Source organism: Eucyclogobius newberryi, unplaced genomic scaffold (genome assembly GCF_026437365.1).
Source record: "Eucyclogobius newberryi isolate DKJ021-1_F unplaced genomic scaffold, fEucNew1.0.hap1 SCAF_11, whole genome shotgun sequence".
NCBI lineage: Eukaryota > Metazoa > Chordata > Actinopteri > Gobiiformes > Gobiidae > Eucyclogobius > Eucyclogobius newberryi.
In genome coordinates, this window is record NW_027315735.1 from 1,477,269 (window position 1) to 1,483,268 (window position 6,000).

The following is a 6,000-nucleotide window of genomic DNA, read 5'->3' on the forward strand; positions in this document are numbered from 1 at the left end:
CGTTTCGTAGTCTATCCTAAGTGTACAATTGATAATAATAAGTGTTGTGCAACACCCTTAACATAATAGTTAAGAAATATCACCCAGACCTTGGACCCCCTCACCAACCCGGAAATGCAAACGGCTTGGTTTGATATTCGCCCCCACCCTTGTGAAGAGCCATCTGGCTCCCCCGCCCAACCCGTGACGTAGTCTCAGAGAGCGTGTGTGCCCCGCCCACCCGTGACGTAGTCTCAGAGCGCGTGTGTGCCCCGCCCACCCGTGACGTAGTCTCAGAGCGCGTGTGTGCCCCGCCCACCCGTGACGTAGTCTCAGCGAGAGCGTGTGTGCCCCGCCCACCCGTGACCCGCCCAACCCGTGACCCGCCCACCCCGTGACCCGCCCACCCTGTGAGGTGGAGACTGTGTGTGTACAGCTCCCATGCTCCATCGTCTGTGCCAACACTCAAATGTAAGTTCTACAACACAAGTTTAATGATTTACAGCACAGCAACGTGAATCTAGCCGTGTGGCTCGCTTCCTCATTCACACAAGGAGACTGTTGCTCTGGAGGCAGCTCTCATCCTCCCTCCCCCTTTTCCCCCACGGCACGAGCCGGAGAGAGGAGGAAGGGAGAGGAGAGGAGAGGAAGGGAGAGGAGGGAGAGGAGGGAGAGGAGAGGAGAGAGGAGGGAGAGGAGAGAGGAGGAAGGGAGAGGAGGGAGAGGAGAGGAGGGAGAGGAGGAAGGGAGAGGAGGGAGGGAGAGGAGGAAGGGAGAGGAGGAAGGGAGAGGAGAGGAGGGAGAGGAGAGAGGAGGGAGAGGAGAGAGGAAGAAGGGAGAGGAGGGAGAGGAGGGGAGAGGAGGGAGAGGAGAGGAGGGAGAGGAGGAAGGGAGAGGAGAGGAGGGAGAGGAGAGGAGGGAGAGGAGGAAGGGAGAGGAGGAAGGGAGAGGAGAGGAGGGAGAGGAGAGAGGAGGGAGAGGAGAGAGGAAGAAGGGAGAGGAGGGAGAGGAGGGGAGAGGAGGGAGAGGAGAGGAGGGAGAGGAGGAAGGGAGAGGAGAGGAGGGAGTGGAGGGGAGGGAGAGGAGGAAGGGAGAGGAGGAAGGGAGAGGAGAGGAGGGAGAGGAGAGAGGAGGAAGGGAGAGGAGGGAGAGGAGAGGAGGGAGAGGAGGAAGGGAGAGGAGAGAGGAGGAAGGGAGAGGAGGGAGAGGAGAGGAGGGAGAGGAGGAAGGGAGAGGAGGGAGGGAGAGGAGGAAGGGAGAGGAGAGGAGGGAGAGGAGAGGAGGGAGAGGAGGAAGGGAGAGGAGGAAGGGAGAGGAGAGGAGGGAGAGGAGAGAGGAGGAAGGGAGAGGAGGGAGAGGAGAGGAGGGAGAGGAGGAAGGGAGAGGAGAGAGGAGGAAGGGAGAGGAGGGAGAGGAGAGGAGGGAGAGGAGGAAGGGAGAGGAGGGAGGGAGAGGAGGGAGGGAGAGGAGGAAGGGAGAGGAGAGGAGGGAGAGGAGAGGAGGGAGAGGAGGAAGGGAGAGGAGGAAGGGAGAGGAGGGAGAGGAGAGAGGAGGGAGAGGAGAGAGGAAGAAGGGAGAGGAGGGAGAGGAGGGGAGAGGAGGGAGAGGAGAGGAGGGAGAGGAGGAAGGGAGAGGAGAGGAGGGAGTGGAGAGAGGAGGGAGAGGAGAGAGGAAGAAGGGAGAGGAGGGAGAGGAGGGGAGAGGAGGGGAGGGAGAGGAGGAAGGGAGAGGAGAGGAGGGAGTGGAGGGGAGGGAGAGGAGGAAGGGAGAGGAGGAAGGGAGAGGAGAGGAGGGAGAGGAGAGAGGAGGAGGAGAGGAGGGAGAGGAGAGGAGGGAGAGGAGAAGGGAGGAGAGAGAGGAAGGGAGAGGAGGGAGAGGAGAGGAGGGAGAGGAGGAAGGGAGGAGGGAGGGAGGGAGAGGAGGAAGGGAGAGGAGGAGGAGGGAGAGGAGAGGAGGGAGAGGAGGAAGGGAGAGGAGGAAGGGAGAGGAGGAAGGGAGAGGAGGGAGAGGAGAGGGAGAAGGAGAGGAGGGAGAGGAGGGGAGAGGAGGGAGAGGAGAGGAGGGAGAGGAGGAAGGGAGAGGAGAGGAGGGAGGGTGGAGGGGAGGGAGAGGAGGGGAGGGGAGGAGGAGAGGAAGAGGAGAGAGGAGGGAGAGGAGGAGGGAGGGAGGGAGGAGGGGAGTGGGAGGTGGTGAGAGGAGGGAGAGGAGGAGGAGAGGAGAGGAGGGAGGGAGGGAGGGAGGGGAGGGAGAGGTGGGGGAGTGGAGGTGGGAGAGGAGGAGGGAAGAGAGGAGGATGGGAGGAGATGTGGTGGGAAAGAGTGGAGAGGTGTGTGGGTGAGGAGTGGAGGGAGGGGGAGGGAGGGAGAAGGGAGGGAGAGGAGGGAGAGGAGAGAGAGGAGGAGGGAGGGAGAGGGAGGAGGGAGGGGGAGGAGAGGTGAGGAGGGTGGGAGAGGAGAGGAGGGAAGGGAGAGAAGAGGAGGGAGAGGAGAGGAGGAAGGGAGAGAAGAGGAGGGAGAGGAGGGAGAGGAGAGGAGGGAGAGAAGGGGGAGGGAAAGGAGGAAGGGAGAGGAGAGGAGGGAGAGGAGGAAGGGAGAGGAGGGAGAGGAGAGAGAGGAGGAAGGGAGAGGAGGGAGAGGAGGAAGGGAGAGGAGGGAGGGAGAGGAGAGGAGGGAGAGGAGGGAGGGAGAGGAGAGGAGGGAGAGGAGGGGAGAGGAGGAAGGAGAGTAGAAGAGGGGAGAGGAGGGGAGAGGAAGGAGAGGAGAGGAGGGAGAGGAGGGAGGAAGGGAGAGTAGAGGAGGGAGAGGAGGGGAGGGAGGAGAGGAGGAGGGAGAGGAGAGGAGGAAGAGGAGGGGAGAGAAAGGAGAGGAGGAAGGGAGAGGAGGGAGAGGAGAGGAGGGAGAGGAGGAAGGGAGAGGAGGAAGGGAAGGAGAGGAGAGGAGGGAGAGGAGAGGAGGGAGAGGAGGAAGGGAGAGGAGGGAGAGGAGAGAGGAGGGAGAGGAGAGAGGAAGAAGGGAGAGGAGGGAGAGGAGGGGAGAGGAGGGAGAGGAGAGGAGGGAGAGGAGGAAGGGAGAGGAGAGGAGGAGTGGAGGGAGGGAGAGGAGGGAGGGAGAGGAGAGGAGGAGAGAGGAGAGAGAGGAGGAAGGGAGAGGAGAGAGGAGGAAGGGAGAGGAGGGAGGGAGAGGAGGGGAGAGTAGAGAAGGGAGAGGAGGGGAGAGGAAGGAGAGGAGAGGAGAGGAGGAAGGGAGAGAAGAGGAGGGAAAAGAGAGGAGGAAGGGAGAGAAGAGGAGGGAAAAGAGAGGAGGAAGGGAGAGAAGAGGAGGGAGAGGAGAGGAGGGGAGAGGAGGGAGGGAGGAGAAAGGGAGAGGAGAGGAGGGAGAGGAGAGGAGGGAGGGAGAGGAGAGGAGGGAGAGGAGAGAGGAGGAGGGAGAGGAGGGAGAGGAGAGGAGGAAGGGAGAGGAGGGAGAGGAGAGGAGGAAGGGAGAGGAGGGGAGAGGAGGGAGAGGGGAAGGGAGAGAAGAGGAGGGAGAGGAGAGGAGGAAGGGAGAGAAGAGGAGGGAGAGGAGGGAGAGGAGAGGAGGAGAGAAGGGGAGGGAAAGGAGGAAGGGAGAGGAGGGAGAGGAGGAAGGGAGAGGAGGGAGAGGAGGAAGGGAGAGGAGGGAGGGAGAGGAGAGGAGGGAGAGGAGAGGAGGGAGAGGAGGGGAGAGGAGGAAGGGAGAGGAGGAAGGGAGAGGAGAGGAGGAAGGAGAGAAGAGCGAGGGAGAGGAGAGGAAGGAGAGGAGGGAGGGAAGGAGAAAGGGAGAGGAGAGGAGGGAGAGGAAGGAGAGGAGGGGGAGAGTAGAGGAGGGAGAGGAGGGAGGGAGAAAGGGAGAGGAAGGAGAGGAGGGGAGGGAGAGGAGGGGAGAGGAAGGAGAGGAGAGGAGGGAGAGGAGGGAGGGGAGGGAGAGGAGGAAGGGAGAGAAGAGGAGGAGAGGAGAGAGAGGAGGGAGAGGAGGAAGGGAGAGGAGGGAGAGGAGGAAGGGAGAGGAGGGAGGGAGAGGAGAGGAGGGAGAGGAGGGAGGGAGAGGAGAGGAGGGAGAGGAGGGGAGAGGAGGAAGGGAGAGTAGAAGAGGGGAGAGGAGGGGAGAGGAAGGAGAGGAGAGGAGGGAGAGGAGGGGAGGAAGGGAGAGTAGAGGAGGGAGAAGAGGGAGAGGAGGGAGGGAGAGGAGAGGAGGGAGAGGAGGGGAGAGGAGGAAGGGAGAGTAGAAGAGGGGAGAGGAGGGGAGAGGAAGGCGAGGAGAGGAGGGGAGGAAGAGAGAGTAGAGGAGGGAGAGGAGGGGAGAGGGAGGAGAGGAGGAAGGGAGAGGAGAGGAGGAAGAGGAGGGGAGAGAAGGGAGAGGAGGAAGGGAGAGGAGGAGGGGAGAGGATGAAGGGAGAGGAGAAGAGGGGAGAGGAAGGAGAGGAGAGGAAGGAGAGGAGAGGAGGAAGGGAGAGGAGAGGAGGAAGGGAGAGGAGAGGAGGGAGGAGAGGAGAGGAGGAAGGGAGAGGAGGGGAGAGGAGGGAGAGGAGAGGAAGGGAGGGAGAGGAGGGAGAGGAGGAAGGGGAGGAAGGGAGAGGAGGGAGGGAGAGGAGGGAGAGGATGGGAGGGGAGGAAGGAGAGTAGAGAGGGGAGAGGAGGGAGAGGAGGGGAGAGGAAGGAGAGGAGAGGAGGAAGGGAGAGGGAGAGGAGGGAGAGGAGAGGAGGGAGGGGAGGGAGAGGAGGGGAGAGGAGGGAGGGGAGGGAGAGGAGGAGGGAAAGGAGGAAGGGAGAGAAGAGGAAGGGAGAGGAAGGAGAGGAGGGGAGAGTAGAGGAGGGAGAGGAGGGGAGAGGAGGGAGAGGAGGGAGGGAGAAAGGGAGAGGAGAGGAGGGAGAGGAGGGGAGAGGAAGGAGAGGAGGGAGTGGAGGGAGGGGAGGGAGAGGAGGAAGGGAGAGGAGGGAGAGGAGGAAGGGAGGAGAAGAGAGAGGAGAGGAGAGGAGAGGCGAAGGGAGAGAAGAGGCGGTCTGAAGGAGAGGAGGGGAGAGGAGGGAGAGAGGGAGGGAGAGGAGGAGAGGAGGGAGGGAGAAAGGGAGAGGAGAGGAGGGGAGAGGAGGGAGAGGAGGAAGGGAGAGGAGGTGAGAGGAAGGAGAGGAGGGAGAGGAAGGAGAGGAGGAAGGGAGAGGAGGAAGGGAGAGGAGGGAGGGAGAGGAGGAAGGGAGAGGAGGGGAGAGGAGGAAGGGAGAGGAGAGGAGGGAGAGGAGGAAGGGAGAGGAGGGGAGGGAGAAGAGGGAGAGGAGGAAGGGAGAGGAGAGGAGGGAGAAGAGGAGGGGAGGGAGAGGAGGAAGGAGAGGAGAGGAGGAGAGGAGGGAGAGGAGAGGAGGGAGAGGAGGAAGGGAGAGGAGAGGAAGGGAGGAGAGGAGGGAGAGGATGGAGGGAGAGGAGGGGAGAGGAGGAAGGGAGAGTAGAGGAAGGAGAGGAGGGGAGAGGAGGGGAGAGGAAGGAGAGGAGAGGAGAGGAGAGGAGGGAGAGGAGGAAGGGAGAGGAGAGGAGGAAGGGAGAGGAGAGGAGGGAGAGGAGGAAGGGAGAGGAGGGGAGGGAGAAAGGGAGAGGAGAGGAGGGAGAGGAGGTAGAGGAGAGAGAGGAGAGGAGGGAGAGAGGAGGAAGGGAGAGGAGAGGAAGGGAGGGAGAGGAGGAAGGGAGAGGAGAGGAGGGAGAGGAGGGGAGAGGAGAAGGGAGAGTAGAGGAGGGAGAGGAGGGGAGGGAGAGGAGGGGAGAGGAAGGAGAGGAGAGGAGGAAGGAGAGGAGGGAGAGAAAGGAGAGGAGGAAGGGAGAGGAGGGAGGGAGAGGAGAAGAGAGAGGAGAGGAGGAAGGGAGAGGAGAGGAGAGAAGGGAGAGGAGAGGAAGGAGAGGAGAGGAGGAAGGGAGAGGAGAGGAGGAAGGGAGAGGAGAGGAGGAAGGGAGAGGAGAGGAGGAAGGGAGAGGAGGGAGAGGAGAGGAGGGGAGGGAGAGGAGGAAGGGAGAGGAGAGG